This window comes from Papilio polytes, unplaced genomic scaffold (genome assembly GCF_000836215.1).
Source record: "Papilio polytes unplaced genomic scaffold, Ppol_1.0 DF824191.1, whole genome shotgun sequence".
Classification (NCBI taxonomy): domain Eukaryota; kingdom Metazoa; phylum Arthropoda; class Insecta; order Lepidoptera; family Papilionidae; genus Papilio; species Papilio polytes.
This window is the reverse complement of record NW_013525013.1, coordinates 1,750,827-1,770,485: the sequence shown is the minus strand read 5'-3', so window position 1 is coordinate 1,770,485 and position 19,659 is coordinate 1,750,827.

Below are 19,659 nucleotides of genomic sequence, written 5' to 3'. Positions count from 1 at the left end.
GACGATTCCTGCGTATTTTTAAAATTTTTAACTGACTTGCAAACAGTACGCCGACTTGTTACTTCTTAGATTGTCATTATTAAGTAGTTACGAGAATTTTACTTCTATAAGCATATATAGAAACAAACGCATACTTTTTATTTTGTGCTGCTTTTAAGTTATTATAGCTATAAAGACTGTGTTTTGGCGTATCTAAAGAGGAGATTTGCAGATCTAATTGTTGCCAGTTTATTTAGGTTTTTCTGTCAACTAGTTTGGTACAAACTGAAATTGTAATATTTAAAACATGATCAATTATAAAAGCTTTTCCCCTAATTGTTCCAGTATTAAATTCTCAAGGTCCGACCGATTGTTTTGTCAAGATCGATTCATTTGTTATTTTGTTTTGTTATTTGTTATACTTTAGGTACCTCCCCACCCGGGGCTTTCGTATTGCCGACTCGTTAATTAATTCTTTGACATTCGAGTGCTGGGAGTATGGTTTCCTTTATTCCTTAGAAAATAAAAGTAACATTTTCGTTGAGTTGAAACTAAATAACCCTTTTAAATTTGATTCGTATTAAAACGTGGAGTGATATCCAGATTTTAATTAAGATAATTTCACTCAGACTAAAGAGACCAAAAAATAATTAGACACTGTTTAGTTGTCGTGTTTAACTCTTCCGCCGCTGACTGATGGATGTCATCATGATTATTAATTTTACCATAAATGTATAACCATACTAATTTCCGTATAAATAATTTATTATTTATTTTTAAAAATTTAATTTCTCAATCCTAAACATGTTTCAATGGACATTATTTTTTAAAAACCAGCACAGGGTGCTCCTATGTTTCAACTAAAAAGGTTACAATAAAAACTGTTGTAAAATGTAAAATGCTCCGCATTGTTGAATGTAAAGTATCACAGTTTAAAGTATGAAACGCGACCACGTATTTAGTATTCAGGTGGGCGCGCTGCGGGCAAACAGGGGCCCCGACGTGTGACCCACGCTTCATTTGTGACACCTCACAACCACCCTTTTAATAAACTGTACAACTGTTTGTACGACGTGTGAGGTTGTTTGTATAAACTTAGCTTTTACTTTTTATTGTACAGTTAGTGATGGCCAGGATTATAGTACAGATTTAGTTTTTTGTTCTTTTGATACTACGTTCATTATTTGGGAACTATTTAGTTTTGGATCAATACAATATGATGATAATGATGGTTATGATAGGAAAAATGTCCAAAAGAAAAGGGAAGATGTTTAATTTTTAATCAACACTAAAGGAATCATTTAATAACACCGAATGGTAGTTAGAATATTAGTACTAATAAAAGTATTCATTTTTGAATAAAAAAGAGGTGAATCTTCAATAAGCATGTGTCATTTATGCTAAAGCATTGTAAAATTAACTTTATTTGTCAGATTATTAAGTATTTTTTTTTATTAAATTGATGCTGCATCTTTGATGAACGATTTTTATATCACCCTCATTTATGAGCGTTAGGATGTGAAAATCATATTCCAATTAACACTGAGTGTTTAACTAGGCTTATTACCTAAATGGTTGAACACAAGTTACTTGAGTCCTAAATTACATTACAGATTAAAAATCCCACCGTATTTATTTTACCTTTTAATAATTCGAAACCCCGTAGCCACCTAATTAAAAACGCCGTGGAAAAGTGCGCTTAAACTACATTCATTGGGAGCGTAGTTAAAAATGGAGTCGGGGAAAATATTCCTCCCGCTGTACCATGCAAATTGCATGCCCTACATTTGCGTCAACACAAAAAACTGCACTCCAATGCGCTCTAATTCCGGTATTTTCGCAGAAATTCAGCTATTAAATACCAATTCCGAGTTCCACTCTTATATTTGTACCGCTAATTGGCCGACGACCGATGCCGTGCTCTTTGTTCGCCTCCGCAACCCATTCAGCGGCTTCGATGTTAAAAATTGTGTATTTCTGTCCCTTCTCGATCGTGCGATTTATTACTTCAGCAGTGTAAGTGTTGACTTTTGTGTAAAAAAATTTAATTATTAAATTTATTGACAGACCGTTAAATTGTATGTATATATCTAGACCTGCAAGTCTTAAGCTAATAATAAAGTCTATTTTCAAGCTTTAAAATATATAGGTATCGTATTCCGGTAACCTGATTAACTCATCTACATTCACCCACGAATTAAACGAAAGATAAAAGATACCTACGCGGCGAAATTGAGTAATTAGCAAGGATGAGGAACGTAAAAAAGCCCGCAGCGACCTTTCGTGTACCTCATTAAAGCCTGGCCTCACATTAGGTACTTCTAATGAATGTTGATGAACGCTAAACCACCGAGCTTGCAACTCCCTTATCAATTTCCTTCACGCTAATCCCACCTTTATAATAATACCTTACAGACTATATTTGGTAAAACAGATATGACCAATTGCTCTCGTACTTAGTGAACATTCGTACAAGTAATTACCACAAACACGGAAAAATCTAATCTCTTACACGCACACACACAACACGTCACCCGGCGTCTTAATATCCGAAAGAATTACCCACACATCGATAGATCACGGTCCTAATATAAATTAAGGATCCCCCTGTAATATATGCGATGTCTATGTGTTGGTATTGTAAAGTCTTAAAAATGAGAGGACGGAGGAATCTTTAAAAGGGTAGGACTTAAGTGGGGGGCACCCCCTTGTCCTCGTTCGCCCCCCTTTTAAGGGTGTTGTGCGCCGCGCAAACGCGTTATACGGCCTACTGCTTCTTATTGTTCGTTGTTTTGGTTCAATATTCGGATGACGATAAAGGTGGGTTAAGTGTTATTTTGGGGAATTAATTTTTGTTACTTTGAACGCGGCGCGCGTCCGAGCAGAATGATGCCAGTCACTTCAATTCCAACCTCACCGAGGCAGGCTTCTAAACAAATGTTTACAGTAAATGACTTTCAACAATGTTATGTTATTACCAAAAACACTAAGTAGCTTACGAATATTGAAACTAACGAATTCTAAACACTATAAGATAAGATGCACGAAATCTGACAGTAGCCAAAATTTTAATGGAGTTAAAAGTTTAAACTTTGCTCGTTTCAGAATTCGGCCGTCGCCCAGTTTTACAAACGTTAGTAGAATTCTAGAAATTCAAATTAGTTTTATTTAAATTAAACAAACAAATAACGTCTTGTAACACTGATTATAAGAAAGAGTTGCTAGTTGTTAAATTTATTTTGTATTAAATCACTAGCTGTTCCCGCGCGGCTTTAGCCGCATGAATTTATGAAAATTTTATTTTATTGTTTACATTTGTCAAATTATCAATAGCAAATGTCAAAATGACATGACATGACCTTAGCAATCTTTCTTTCCTGATGTTGGCGGCAACTTAAGGTCTCTATCACACGTTAGGGTTTTTATCCAAAATATTTACCCCTAAGATGAATGGCGTAAAAATATATAGCCTAAAGCATGACGTAAGTGTAAGGCTTTTTATTAAAAAAAGAATTGTTCATAAATATACTGTAATTGCTGACATCTTAGGCAACAAAGAAGTGTGTGTTTACGCTTTATTATAATAGTATTGATTGAAAACCGCACGCGTGTTATCTGAATTGTAAATAACATTCTAAAAAGCGGTAAAAGCGCTGAAAACTTTTGTACAAAAACGTCATATCTTGCATCGAACATAAAACCGTTTCCCGTGTATTATTTAGGTACTATCATTGTCACGCACGTGCCAAGGCTATTCCATTATAGAACTACGTCTTAAACATTAACAAATTACAATTAGAAAACACAAATCAACTCAAAAGTAACCCTTATAACTATATTAATAAGAGTCAATGTATAATTTCGGGGTTATATAAAACTTTTGCCGTGGTATACGTTCATAATGACATTTATTAGAGCCGTATTCTGTACATGACAATAATTAAAACCCATGCACGAACTTCAGTACCACACTGTACCGCTCACGTGAACCTTTTACCATATTATTAGGTAACAAATTATTGGGTAGACGACGAAAAACATTAGGAATTTGCGAACCCTGACTTCTATTGCCACACAGTTGTAAGTAAAAAATGAATTATGTACGCGGTACCGACATGATTGTTTGGGACAATTTTTATTAATGTTTGACATTTCCCATCTAGTTCTATTTTTGTTTATAAACTATTACCTTGTAAGTTAAAGAAATGTCTTTCCGACATTATTTATTGTTGAAAGTACAAACTAGACTTTTGTATTACCACAAAAATGTTAGTCCGGCTCGAAGGACCAAAATGTATTTTGTAAAAGATTTAGAAATAAAACTATTTTTAACGGAGACATGTGTAATGATAAAATATGTACAGAAAAAGAACTATAAAAAAGCGATGACGTCGACAATGTGTTCTAATTTTGAATAATTTAATTTCTTCTTCTTTTCTAATGGCTTGACTCTAAAAACGTGTAAAAACTCCTTGAACAAACTGTTTAGCTGAACGTGTTTTAACACTGACCGTTGATTGACTTGAATATCGTAATATGTTGCACCATAAATGTTTGTCACCACTTAAGATGGCAGATTGTTTAAGTAATCATTTAACAAAAAACCTCGCTGAACGCTAGAGTCATAGCATTTTTTTTATAATAAAAGGGGGCAAACGAGCGGGTTGAACACCAAGGTGGACAACGACGCCCATGGACATCCGCAACATCAGAGGAACTACAGATGCGTTGCCGGCCTTTGAGGGAATGATAGGCCCGCTTCTTGAAGGACCCTAAGTCGTATTGGTTTGGAAATAAACTAATGTGCATAAACAAGTCAACTAATCTATATCTATCTATATTCATAAAATTGGAGTGTGTCTGTAACATCAAAAGAGAAATTCCAGATTTCGGGAAGATGATCTATTTGCGTTGCTGATAACGAAAATCGCATTAAAAAAGTTTTCTAGCTGTCTGTCCGCAAGCCGCGTTTGTTACGGGCAAACTCGGAAACGTCTAGGCCGATCTTGACATTTTCACTGAAGGGTAGCTGGACATAGGCTGCTTTTTTTTCTTAGTATTGCGTAGTTATAGAAGTCGCGGGCAACAGCTAGTTATAGTATAAAAAAGTTGACTTATGTTTAAACTAAAATGTATATCAAACACTTTTAGTTTTTGATGGTTTTAAAATTACTGACCAAATTTTGACACATTTTTGAAATATATTAAAAGTGTCAGTTTTTCTTACATTTTTTGTAATATTATTAAAATTAATTACATAAAGGTATAACAAGATTTCTAATTTTTATAATTCTATTATTTACTACACGTAGCGTTTCTTATTCAATTTATTTGAAAGCGGGTAAAAAATGTACCAATAAAACCCGTCAAAGAACAGTCACAAAACTCCAATGACGTCCCCCTGCGGCCGTCCATAAAGCAAAAGTGACGGCCTTAATGCGATCACTTCACTAATTATACCAGAAATTTTCAAAAATATCCCGCGCCTCCCTCTTAACCCATTAACCAAAACTTTGGAAACTCGCACTTTTCAAAGAACTCCGATCTACTAAGATCATAAAATGATCAGAGGCGACACTGCTTTGATTGAATAGAAATTCAGTTTTTACCTATTTTGTAACAATACCAAACTGAAAGTTTTTTTGGATTTTTATAACAATGTTAATTCTTATAATTACATAATTTATCAGATAAAAGGTTAATACACAAACAGTAGCCAACATATTTTCAATGGAGAAAGTGATTTTTGTTTCAAGAGAAATCCTTAAATTAGACGAATAATCTATGTATTACTACAATTTAGTAATAATTTGGATTTGACGAAATAAATACAGAGTGCTGTTATTCAATATTGGATGGTTTTCTCTGAGAGACAAAGTCAAGAAGCCATTAAAGCGAAACTAAATCGTCTAAAGTCATTGACGTTCTGTAGGAAGAAAAAAATTCTTTACAAGATTCTTTTACTCGTCAGCAGGAACGTTTCTGAAGTGATAGCGCGAAGGGTGTTCGAATTAGTTTTGAAGTCGAGAAACTATTAAATTTCGCCTTTATTAGAGTGTGTTAAGGTTGTTTATTGCACCAAAGATATGGATGTACAGTGTTAGTTAATGTATTAGTGTTCAACTGATAAGGGTTGTAATTGAGAAAGTGACTGATGATTCGAGTTTAGGATTTGCATAATCTGTTCCTAACTAAGCACACAACAACGCTTAAGTTAATATATTCAGAGGTAAAGACGGTGCTAAAGCTTTTGAGTACAACTTTGGCGTATTTATAAAATGTTCGTTCTCTTCAAACTTTAATATTAATTATAATATATCTTTGGTAAATATAGTGACACATTTCAAATAAGCAGTACCAAATTGACAGTTTTTTTAATGAGCTCAAATTAATTTCACATACAATTCGCTTTTAGAAATACACGAAAAAAAACTCTCCTAGTGGTAAAACTAACGAAATTCGCATGTAAAATTGGTCATCCTAGTATAATATTTCCAACTGTGTTAAAACATGAAATTAGTCCTATCTTATAGATAAATAGTATTCATTTGTTTACAAACACAAAAAAGAACCGATACCCAAATCTTAATACTTCAAGCTTACCACAAGCTTTGAATTCGCTAACCACAAGCTTCTTAATAGTTTAGACGTAGGGACGAAGGGGTGAGAAATACGCGAACACACTCAAGTAACTCAACGTGGAAGGGGTGAACGACGTCACACACGAGTCGCACAACGTGATGCAAAGACGCACATGGGTGCCGGTGACAGCTACCGACTGAGACAGATTGTCTTATACTTGCTACGCTACTGTGGATATGAAAATGTTAATATTTTAATTATTGGATTGTTATTTGGTTATCACTATCAACTGCAATTCTATGCATACATCCCCAAGGGGTTCGGAGCCTACTCTAAAGGGATCTCTAAGAGTGACTTGGCCTTTAAAACCCAGTTCTGGTGAAGTATGTTTGCATACCAATATTATGTAATTTATTTGTTGAATTTTCATAAATAAAAATTTATTAAAAACATTTATCAAATGTTACGTTTGTAAAATATAATCTTTTTTACAAGTATGATCACTTGTTATTTTTACTATAGAAAAGCTTAAATTAGGAGCACTTCAAGTGAGGTCGCACTCCACACTTTGTTAGCCCTTGTCTGAGACACGCGTGTCCTATCGCGGTATCTCATCCAATTGAGTATGTTGACTACCACTCATTAAGCTCTGTCACAGAATAATAGATTCTAATTCACAGGTTATAGAGTTTATTTTTGTAATCCAATATATTTAAAGTCTGATGTAATTTAGCAATGCTTCTGTAATTGTATTGATTAAAAACAAAATAAACGCAATAAGTGGAACATAATTAATTTTAATTATTGCGGTGCCGCCACCGAAAAAATAGACGTGAGTAATAGCCGTAAAATAATTAGTTATAACCAATTAACTTTGTAAAAACCACTTGATAGTTTTTCGTTTTTTGAAAATGACTGTCATTTTTAGATGAATTTAATATTGTAAGTTTCAATGTTACTTTTCTTACGTTCTTGATTCATACTAATGTTAAAATGCGAATGTTTAGATGGATGGATGGATCTTTGTTAGAATGTATCTTAAGAACAGCTTAACGGATCTCGACTAAATTCGACATAGATATAGATAACAGTGCGGAAGAACTGACAAGTTGCTAATTTTTATTCCAAAAAAGCCAAACTATTAAATCCAAAACATATGTGAACGTTATCCCACCAAACATGATTATGGCATTTAAAAAAGTAATTAAACGATTTTAATTAACAATCGTATTTAAAAGAGAAATCTTAAATGATTTTCAAATTGTTTATGAACTAAAAAAAATGGGGGTAGGCGCGGCGCCGATAAACGGCGAAATGCGCAAGAATCTGTGAGACCAATTATTTTTTGCCCGTGGAAATTGGAGACTTACGAAATTCGAATCGCTTAGCGAAGAGGAATTATAGAAAAAGCTCTGCGCATCTTCAAAGGTGGGCTCCAACCCTTTGGGGCCGGCCGGGTGGCGTGCGGAGCCGGGCAGGGGGAGGTACGCACTGTAATATAGAAAACTTGTGTTAGCCCAGTTCCGCGCCTTTGTAACATCATTTTGGCTCCCGTTGTACAACGACTGCTTCATCTTGATATTTCGTCAATTATTTTAAAAAAATAATTTATCAACCTATTTTGGAGAAAATTAAACATTGGATAAAAAACATATAGATGTTATACTTTTTTACTGCTGTACTAATGTAAGTTTTTTCTTCTAATAAGGCGTCCACACAACAATTTATGGATTTTAAACAAGTAATTTTGGTTTGAATTTTGTGGTACCATTTATACTTTGTACAAACGTAGTAAAATATCATAATAGTAATAAACTATTTGTTTTTTACTTATGTTTACTTTTGCCGAAACATATTTTTTGTTTTCAAGAAAAGTATGTTGGAATACTAGATCTACTATTTTATTCTGTAAAAAAAATATACAATATCTTTAATAAATTAATTATTTTTGCTATAAGTATCAAAATGATTGAATCTCTACACAACTTTATAATTTAAGAAGAAGAAACAGGCCATAAGAAATAAATGTAAAGAAGGAGAAGAAACGTTTGAATCCCGAAAGGGTTGAAAGGGGGTGCGAAACGCCCCCACCTGCACGTATACGAGCGAACACAATTAACTCGAAAGAGATTGTAAAATTGTTTCAGCGTTTATTTTGTTTTTAGTGAATTTATACTTACGTTCTTTTGAACATTTTTATTCATTTACTTTTCAATTATTTTAAGTGTTATTAATTAAAATTACTATAAATATATCGAGTCTGATATTCCAATTTGTATCTTTTGAAGAGTATGTTATCAGCTCTTATAAAGTTTTTAAATGTCATCTCAAGCTTTTTATCTAAGATTTATGATGATTTATTATTATTTAAAGTTATTTAAGTGATCATAATTATAATATGATAATGGTTCCAGTCCTGCTTGTACTACTCTAACAACTTATCTAAAATAATTTATAAGAGTAAGGGCATGTCCCACGAGTGACTGATAGAGGTTCAGATAGCTTAAAATGACGTCACTCTCAGATAAGGTAACAAAATCCGATATTTCTATTAAATATTTTACACACTGGATGGTCAGATAATTTACAATTTGGTGGGACAGGCCCTAAGGATTATTTAATGTAATGGTTTAGATGTACTGATAAAAGGTTCATAGAAAATACGAGTAGTTAAAATGATGATATTCCCAATATCTTTTTAATTCCCCATTTATTCAAATCGCATATAACAAGTCTAAGAATTTAACAACAAGAAGAAAGCTAACAAACGATACGACCCTTTGACGCACTCAAGAATTCCTAAAGTCTCCGATACGACGAAATTAAATCCTTTATCGCACGCAAAATTCCATTTACTTAACAAACGTCCGAGCGACAGAGAAACTGAGCTGAAAAAAAAATTAGAAACTCCACCGAGTATCCTTCAATCGAAACTCAATACCAATTAAAATGGTCCATTTTGCCCTCACTTCCTCAGTCGTCAGTGGCCCTTGAGATAGTATTTAAATTAAGGAATATTCTTATTGAGTCGTCCCAAGCGTCTCATTTAAATTAAGCTTTTTGAAAAAGTCTCATATCTTCTTTACCCGCACCGGTACATCAAAGGGGGCGTGGGTGGTAACGGGGTAAGGTATTTTTCTTAGCGGGCGGGGCGCGGGCGCGGGGGAAATGCGTAGACTCACACACTGGTGCGTGAGTAAATACCGACCCACACAGAGCCGCCAGTTGTATGTAAAACACTTTAAGAAGCGACGAAGAAATGCGAGAAGCTTAGCGGCTACGGGATGTTCCTATTTTCAAATATTATTAAAACAATAATTTCATACTATATATTTTTTATCTAATCTTGAGCTAAATTCTTTCCACATTTACATATCAATTATTACGTATTTAAATAGATAAGTTGAAATTTTGTATTCAAAATATTTTCCTACATAATCAACAGTGAACGCTATTATAATTATGTATGTTTTCAAGCCTACCAATGTATTTATAAATGATATATGGTAGGTATATGTCGAGTGGGCGTATGTAGCGAGGGGCGTGTCACATGTGTGCTGGCAAGCCTTTCATATTACTTCCACACATACTGTATTCATATAAATACAATTTCAGGACATCGAGTAAGGTTAGTAGATAAATTATTTTATAGATTTTTTAAGATACTAGCTTTCACTCGCGACTCTATCCGCTTAGAATTTTAAAAAAATAAACAGCCTATGTGTTCTTCCAGTCTATGTCTATGCCAAATTTTATCGTGACCCACTAAGAAGTTTAGGCTACAAACTCTAACAAATTCTCCATCGATCCATTTATTAGTATGATTTTAAAGATATGTTTTTGATGTGTTTTTTTCAATTTTCTTATATTATTGGCATCATCCTGTTCAATGGGGGTAAAAGCGAAAGGGTTGCGGAGGCGATCGCCTCCCTGCCGGGGTGTCCACCGCCTTCTTACAACCTTTTTACAGAGGGGGCTGCAGAGCAGCTAGCTACAGAGACGTCACTGATAACAAAATCAAAGGATATTCGAAAAATAATAATTTATTGCTTTTTTTAAAGTATAACATACAGTTAGCATACATGTAAATGCATGTTTTTAACAAAAAAAGATTTGTAATTATGTAATATTCAACCCAACATCATTTCATATACATACATACATCGTAGAAAATATTACGTTGCTAATCTTTCTGAACGTGACGTCGAAAACAAACTATAAAACTAATATTATAAATGCGAAAGTTTAGATGGATGGATGTTTGTCAGAGTTTGTAGCCTAAACGGCAGAATGGATCTGGATGAAATTCAGCACAGATGTAGAACATAGTCTGGAGGAACACAAAGGCTACTTACTTTTGGTATTTCAAATCAACGTGGTCGGAGTCGCGAGCGAAAGTTAAAAAATATTACAAAACTATTTCATACATGACACATTAGTTCTCGTCGTACTCCAGCTTCTGTTCAATTTGAGTTTCTTTCTTCATAATATCTGAACATTATTATTAAATTAAAAAAAAAATCATTTAACTCCTTTATGAGCAAAAAACTTCCTCGTCTCTGTCAGCAAGCGAGCTGTCGCTAAGAATGTTGTATTAGCGAGGCGTCGCGGCCAGGGGGGCGCTCAAGGCACGACAGGGGAGGGGACACGGGGCAGGGGGTGTAATTGCAAAATAAAATTAGCCGGAACGGGTACGTGCTCAATTTGCGCCTCCCAGCACTGATTTGTTTTCGCTCTTGCCATGTTCTCGGTACAGCGCTGCTCTGTGCGGGAGTTTTCTTAGCCTATATATTATTGATCCGGCGTTACTCACTGCCATATTGTTCCCGCGGCCGCAGCGCGATCTAATTTCCTCCACAGAATCCTTTGTTTGTGAGCGCCTTTCGATTTTTAGTTTTGCCTCGATAATAACGGGGTAGACATGAATGTTGTAAGACTTGTATAACAAATAAAAACTCAGAGATTTATTGAATTGAATTAGTCTGATGCACTCATGAAAAGTGAGAAAGAAGATAGAAGATACAACTAAAGTAGAACTCGATGATGAAAAATCGCCTGTGAGATGAACTGACCAGATTAGAACGGCTGTGGACATCCCACTAGACCAAAGCGTAGAAAAGGAAGCCATCAGAAAGGCCTGGCAGTGGCTTATGAACCACTGATATAGTCACTGATATTCAAGAGCGACGAAGAAGAAAATAGGAGCAAATAGTATTTTAACTAGAACCGTAAGTTAATTTTATGCACTATTTGTTCTATAACTTACGAAGTTAACAGGATATTCCTATGATTTCCATCGATCCGTTACAAAAATAACTTTAAAATATGTTTTTAAAATTAATAAAACATATCGAAGCTAATAAGCGTTTCAATATAGCGTTCGAATATTTCATAAACAATTTAGAACGTTCGCTAAATAACGAAGCGTTCCTCGCGGGCAAATGTTAAAATTTTCCACAATAATTATTCCCCAGTCGAACTTTCAAAGTTGAAATAAAATAAAGCAAGGGGCCATAGTTCAGTTCATTTAGACTTGAACTCGGTAAAGAATAGTTGACAGGAATAAGCAACGGGCGAGGTCGAGGCAAAAAACCCGGCCGTGATCTCGTCCGCGATGTTAAAGCCGAACTCCGCCGGACCGCCGAGTCAATGCCTTTTTTATTTCCGCGTTTTCTTTTCATTCCGGTTGAACTTTCCCCAAGTTTTATTTTGAGGAAGTTCCACGAGTGTCAGTTTGGCGTTCGCATCGCAATTTTCCGCGTCTCGCGCCGATAATTGCGGACGCAGGTGGCAAACTTTTTTTATTCTTTTTTCCACTTCACTGCTTAATTCCGAACGATATTATTTCGACCCTGCAGTCACGGCATTTGATTGTATATCGAACTTAATTGCGATCGCTCATGACTGAGTGCCTAGTAAACATGTTTAGTTTAGTAATCGAAATAACTAGGTATAGAATGTTGTTCGTGTCGTGTCTACGTACTTGTAGCGACGCCACACCCTGGCCGTGTGGAGCGGTGAGGCAATCTCACATGCGCTTTACTCGACGCTGTCAGCTGCTAGCCGGAGAGCGTGTCCTCGGCAAGCCTATCGCCACCCATTTACCGACACATGGCACACGTGACACGCCTACTGGGCCACACGCCCCCGCCGCGGCACATATGTGCTGGCGTGTGTGTCTCACATGTGGGCGTGCGTGACCCACTGCGCATGTTTGTAGGCGTGGCCTCCCCGCCGTGAACGTTAACGTGACTCCGTTAACGACACGCTGCCTGTGTGCGAGACAACGTGACGGCTATTTATTCGGCCGCCCGCGACTCCGGCGTCACGATAAATGAGTTATAATTTATTTTTCCTCCGAAAGGGAAGGGTAAGGGAGGCCTCCGCTTGTAATTAATGGCCGAATTGGCTATTCCGAGTATTCCGGAGCCGGTAATGAGGTGAGATTGAGATTAAAACTCGACTAAATGAGCTCCGAGAAGGATTGAGGACGGAAAAATTGTCTAAAGCCGTATCTGTAGGAGAAGAGTCTCGCGGCCGACGCTCGCACGTCGCTTTGTATAAATTATTAATGATTTCCGTTTTGTGCTCGGATTTCCCGGCAACTTTATAAATAGTTTATTGTTTGTCTTACACTAAGGGTCCGGTGGGTTTTATTACAAGGATGATGTCTTTAGAGTTACCTACGCGTTGGAGAAACGCAAACGCCTATTCTACGTGTTAAGGAAATCTTTCTCTCAGGAACTATGTACGTATTTAAATGTAATCTGCTTCGTAAGTTAAACCAAAGAAATATCAAGCAAGGACAAGAATATAAATAGCGTATTTGTCTACTTGACTATACCATTCCCCAGACATCACAATGAAGTCTAATTTATTTTCATAGAATACTTGCGTTATAGCTACATTATTATGGGACAATTATAACCTATAAATAATTGTACAAACAAAAGATAGTGTAAAACAACTTTCATTAGAATTACTACTGTGGATTCAATTTATTCCCATTACTGAACTATGAACCTTAAAAACATTCCATTAAGGTTGGTTTTCGTAGTCGATAGTCCGTGTGTGACAAATCACTTCACAGCGGGTAATACGTTCATCAACTACCAAAACTTCGTGGGTTCTGACTCTGGAATGTAGACAAAAAGCTTGACATATGGTTTGATTTCTGGATATATCGAATGATATATTAAAACAAGTCACGAATACGCGTTTTAATTAAAAAAAATGTCACAGAAAAAACACTAAGAGCGGCCGCAATTTTGGCTAAATTACTGCACAATTGTTGTGTGATTGTCGATTGTTTCGCAGCCCATTCAACTGTTTAGTTGCACAAGTAAAAATCGAGTAGTATCTACACCTTTATAAGCCTGGACGAATTAAAGCGCGACTAAACAGTTGTGCGATAGTTTAGTCAAAGGTGTGCCCCCTCTAATAGTTAGAGACTCATGGGTACGCTCGTTTTAACATCAATTTGGTTCGCCCGGACATTATTTTCGAGGAAAAATAACTTATGTAACACTCAAGCAGCCTTAGTATATGCGATATAATGGAACGGAAATCCTAACATAAAAGCAAAAGAAAAATTACCATTTTATTAATCGGACGGTTAAAATCAAATTGTTTGTTTTACCGTCTTGACATAAGCAAACAAAAAACCATAGATTATAAAATCTGTGTCTTACTCTAACTTCTAATCTACATTTTATGTATGTGGATGTACTTAATCTTTTTTATCATGTTATTTTATATGTAAAATGATACTTAAGAAAGATTTATATCACAAGCGTAACTGATTCTGAACACTGCTACTTTAAAATTCATCATTATTTAAATATGTCACAGTACATTACGTTTGTCATATAATAGGCATTCGAATAGATTGTTTTAAATGTCAATTAAGTGCGGGCGTATACCTTCGACTAAAGAATCACACGACTGTTTAGTCGCGCTTCAAATCCTATGATCTTATATCGATGTGTGCACACTACTCGATTTTTAGCAACTAAACAGTTGAATGGGTAAAATAATCGACAATCGCACAACAGTTGTGCCACAGTTTTGTCAAAGAAGTGCGCCCGCTCTTAATTTTTATTAATGTGTTATTACAATTGTAATATAGACCTACAAGGATCTTATTCCATTCGGCAATTTTGTGAACTAACAATATCACCTTGAAAGCGTCATATTTAGACATCAACTGCTACATATAACTAATTTTAAAATTCGGTTTCGGAAATAAATAGCGTATAGTTTGGTTTTGTTTGGTTGGCAGAATTTTATTGTAATATTTTAATATTTTGCTTACTTGTTTGATTAAAAACTAGCAGCCTCTGTCAATGTCGAAAAACTGCCATAAGATTCTTGTAGGTCTTTACAACAGAAGCATAGAAAGTAAAATATGGAACTAATTACTAGTATACATTAGAAATAGAGTTTTTTATAAGTAATTGATAAGATTTATAACCTCCCGATATGATTAAGATTTCTAGAGCTCGTATGAAGAGCTTCGTTGTAGGTGATGCTCGAGTATTGTTTTAATCAGATAAACGGTTTCAGTGGACGGATATTTATAGAGCTGTTACAACAGCAAAAATGTATATTGTTAAAATCTTTAAAGTCCACATTATTATTCTTCTTCTTTTGGTGCCGTCTCCTAACGAAGGTTGGCAATCATTACAGCGACCTGAAGTTTGGACACAGCAGCTCTAAATATAGAATTTTAATAAATATCCTAATAAAATATAGAACATTATTATTACTAAAATAACATCAAAGAGTTTACATCTTTCGTAAAAAAATATAACTTTTGGTAAGTGTCCATTGATTAGTTATAATTTAGCTAATACAACGTAAAAAAAACTTACAGATTTCGGTATAAAACATACGACAATATCAATCTGTCTTTCGTCCGCGACTCCGTCCGGATGGAATAAAAAAATACAAAAATAAATAGCCTAAATCTTCTACCAGACTATCATCTACGTTTACGTTTACGTTAAATTTCATCCAGATCCATTCAGCAGTTTAGGCTCCAAACTCTAACAAACGTCGATCGAAAATTTCGCATTTATATTTAGTAAGATTGTGGTAGAACCAACTCTATGAAATTCCAGTATGGTCGAAACAAAGACGTAGTGGCGGCTCAGCGTCCATTCATCACGGGCGCTATCGGCCGCTATCTACATCTGCGAGGCTATGATTAGCATTGTGCGCATTATTTTAATACCCGTTCGATTTGCGGGAGGATACTTTACGCAACGTATACTGCAATAACTAAAGCTTCCTCTAGCTGCTAACAGTATTGATAAACTCATCGTTTATGTTTTGTTTTGCTTGCAGCTAAACTAGCTTCCTTATTATTGGTGATTATAAAATATAGTATCAAGACTTGGTATTAAAAATTTACTATACTGTGATCTTGGTTTAAGACTTTAGATGGCCATTTTCCTAGACTGTTGTTGAACTTATCAACTATAAGTACTGAAGAGTCCTATTTAGTACTTTAATGTAATATATTATTTTTACTAAGATCTTGTCTAATCGATTTCACGTCGCTCTCTATTGAGCAGCTAAACGGTTAACTGTGAAAGGAACAATTAAAGTATGAGGCTATATAAGGCGTAGGTTGCAAGCGCTCGGTGCATTGCCTTCATACGATACTTGTAGCCTAGAGGCTGTTCTGATTTATGCAACCGTACACTTGGTATAACGTAAAGATTTGTTATGTATTTTGAAATTTAAATTGGACTAAAAATCCGTTGTATTTAATCAAACTTTTTTTTATTTTCATGCCTTCCATCTGTATGTGGTATGACAACATTAATAATTATTTAAGTACTAAATTCTATTAATGTTTTATGTAAACTAGCTGTCACTCGCGACTTCGCCCACATGATATTAACGAATTAAAAAAATAGTCTATGTTACTCCCTGATAAATTACCTTTGTTATGGTGAAAGAATTTTTCAAATCGGCCCAGTAGTTTTTACACAAATTGATTACAAACAATAACAAAAAAAAATCCTTTTTATAACTTTAGTATAGACAATAAATATTTTAGTATATTTAACATTTCAAGCGTGCACGTGTGGCATTGCTCCTTAACAAAGAGTCATGTACTCTTATCTCAGATAATTTAAATCCAACAGAATGGATCACAACCGATCCCAAATAAGGAAGATAAATCTATCCTCCATAACGCATATGAATTATCTGAGACCGTGACCGATTAGATCGACAAGACATACTGGACGGTTAAGTCACCAAACACTCGTGCTTACGATTTATTACCCATAAGAGCGTAGGAGGCAACTAAAAATTAACCATGAACTACCGGTCGGTACTTTAAAAAATATTCAAGGTAGAGTAATAGTGGATATTAAGAACACTGTTGCCCGGGGAGCATGGAGAGTGAACATTTATTAGAATTTATACAAGCGCGAAACCGGTACCTTGTTCATTTGATGTAGTACTTTACTTTTTTAGCATCTTTCAGGAAGTCAACGTATAGGCTTGTTAGACGCTCCAGGCTCGATAAAACTGCGTTGTAATTCAAGCTGTCGATACAGCCTCTGGTGACGCTGAGCTTGGGATTAAAGTCGAAGTAATAGTCAAGGTTGTTCGGTAGCGAATGTAATAGGTGGATATCGTAGGGCGGGGTAGTGTTGCGAAAGATAAACGGAATTCGCCCGAGTGGGGCTTATAACGTACTCGTTTTATACAGCAATTGGTCCGGTATTTGACACGTTGATATATGCCACTATTAGAGTTGCCTTGTGAATTATTAACGTGGTTGAATACAGTCGACCGTTTGAAGTACAGTGTTAAATACATTTATGTTTAAATTACATAAATGTTTGTTATCAAATTAAATTGAATTCGATAACGATTACTCTTAAATGTGACGCAATAATTATTTTTGTACCCTAAATACCTGCAAATACGATATGCAAAGATATGTAGAGTTTCTTGCATGTTTCTGTTTTCAAATCACTAAATAAGTTTCTTAGAATGTCGGCATATCATCGCTGGCCAAGTTTGGTAGTTAAAAAGTTCAAAGCCAAGAGTCTTGAAGAAAGGTAGAATTCAAACTTGCTCTACTGCCAATTTCAACTCTGTAACCTCTTTGAAAAATATATACATGTAATAAGTAAAGCCTTTACGAACATACAACTTTTGCCGTTGTAATGAACTCTTGCTAAAACCAGATTACACTCAATTGACTACTATTGTTAATTACCAGGTCAACATGTTTAAAGCGGCATAGATTCTTATATTCTTTCAGCTACTACGTTACCAGGTGTACCCCACCTTGTAGTTATATACATTTCTTATTCGCACTGCAAGCGAGATGGTACCAGGTGTTTTAGACCTGGTATTGCATTCATTGTGGTAACCTAAAAAGTCTTAGAGAAAAATATTATATCATAAGAGTAAAAGTACTTTCAATTTCAATAGATAATTATATATCATGTATCACGATATGCGGATAGTATAATAAAAAATGATTCGATGCCTTCGATCGCTTCTCGACTATTTACACGACTAATTCACTTAAATGCCGACGTGTATACCATTAACTATCTCGCGCAATGTAATTACTTCAGTTAAGTCGAAGTTAGCGCTTTATTTTATGCTAGCTTTCGCCCGCGAATCCGTTCGCGTGGAATTAAAAAACATAACTGAGTAGCCTATGTGTTCCTTCAGATTATCCTCTACGTCTGTGCCAAACTTCATAGAAATCCGTTCAGCCGTTTAGGCTACAAACATCCATCCATCTAAACTTTCGTATTTATAATATTAGTATGATATATATTTCATTAACAACATAGGGAAAAAAACTTAAACAACAATTAACTAATAATTCAAAAAAAGGCCTTCATTCATTTTTCAAATACCAGATTTTTTTTTTCGGAGAACCTTTGCTACCATACTATTTGATTTATGAAAAATCATTGTGAAAATTTGTTTATTACTACTATTAATTAGACACAAATATTATTTTTTGATTTTTTTAAGCATTGACTGAACTGAGTCATTTGTCTAACATGAGAACAACACAGTTAATAAATTTTCCTTCATCACAACAATAGATCTAAATTTAGAGTTTTGCGTAACGTAAACTAATATTTAAACACAATAAGTACAATAATTATATTGTATAATATTCGCTATGTTATTTATCAATAACAACAAACGCCTAAGGCTTTACTTCAAAATAGGAGCTCAATGAGATAATCTTACCAACTGTTTACTGAGAAATAACAAACTGTTTTATGGTACAAAATGTAGGATAATTTGATACCTGTTTTGAAACATAGCTACACTGAATTCTTCAAAAAAAAAAATATGTTTCGATTCACGTTTAGAATATCCCTATGTCTATACAATTATTATACGGAATTATTTGTTGGTTCTTAAGTAGCCAGCTATAGAATATGAAAAAAAACTGATTTTTCTTTTTTTGAAAAAATGTTTCAGTTTTTTTTCTCAATTTTTTTTCAAAATTCTTTTCGAATCAATAGATAAAATCCATAGTTCAATGTATTTATAGTATGTTTACAGATTCAACTCTGCAATAATACAAAAAAAAATGTATAGAAAAAATAATAATACAATTTGACTGACTTCCCCTTAAGTGTGACCTGTATTACGAGCGTACTTATTACGAATGCACCCATTATCTATGGAATGTCAGACATATATGTATTTAACTGGCTCTTAACTATACGTATACACGCCGCAGTGGTTTATTAGCGTACCAATCACTTTCGGTTTCCTTCGGGCTTACGGCAATACTAATTCGGTACGGTCAGCAAAACACTACAAAAATGAATTAACTTTTTGCCTCCATTTTAGTGTACATAATTTGATATTTGACAATTTTTTTACATACTGGCTTTCGCCCGCGACTCCGTTCGCATGTAATAAAAAAAGACCAAAGTGTCTATGTGTTCCTCCAGACTATGGTCTACATCTATACCAAATTTCATTGTAATCCGTTCTGCCCTTTAGACTACAAAGTCTAACAATCATCCATCCATCAATCTAAATTTTCGCATTTATATCAATAGTATGATTAGAACAATG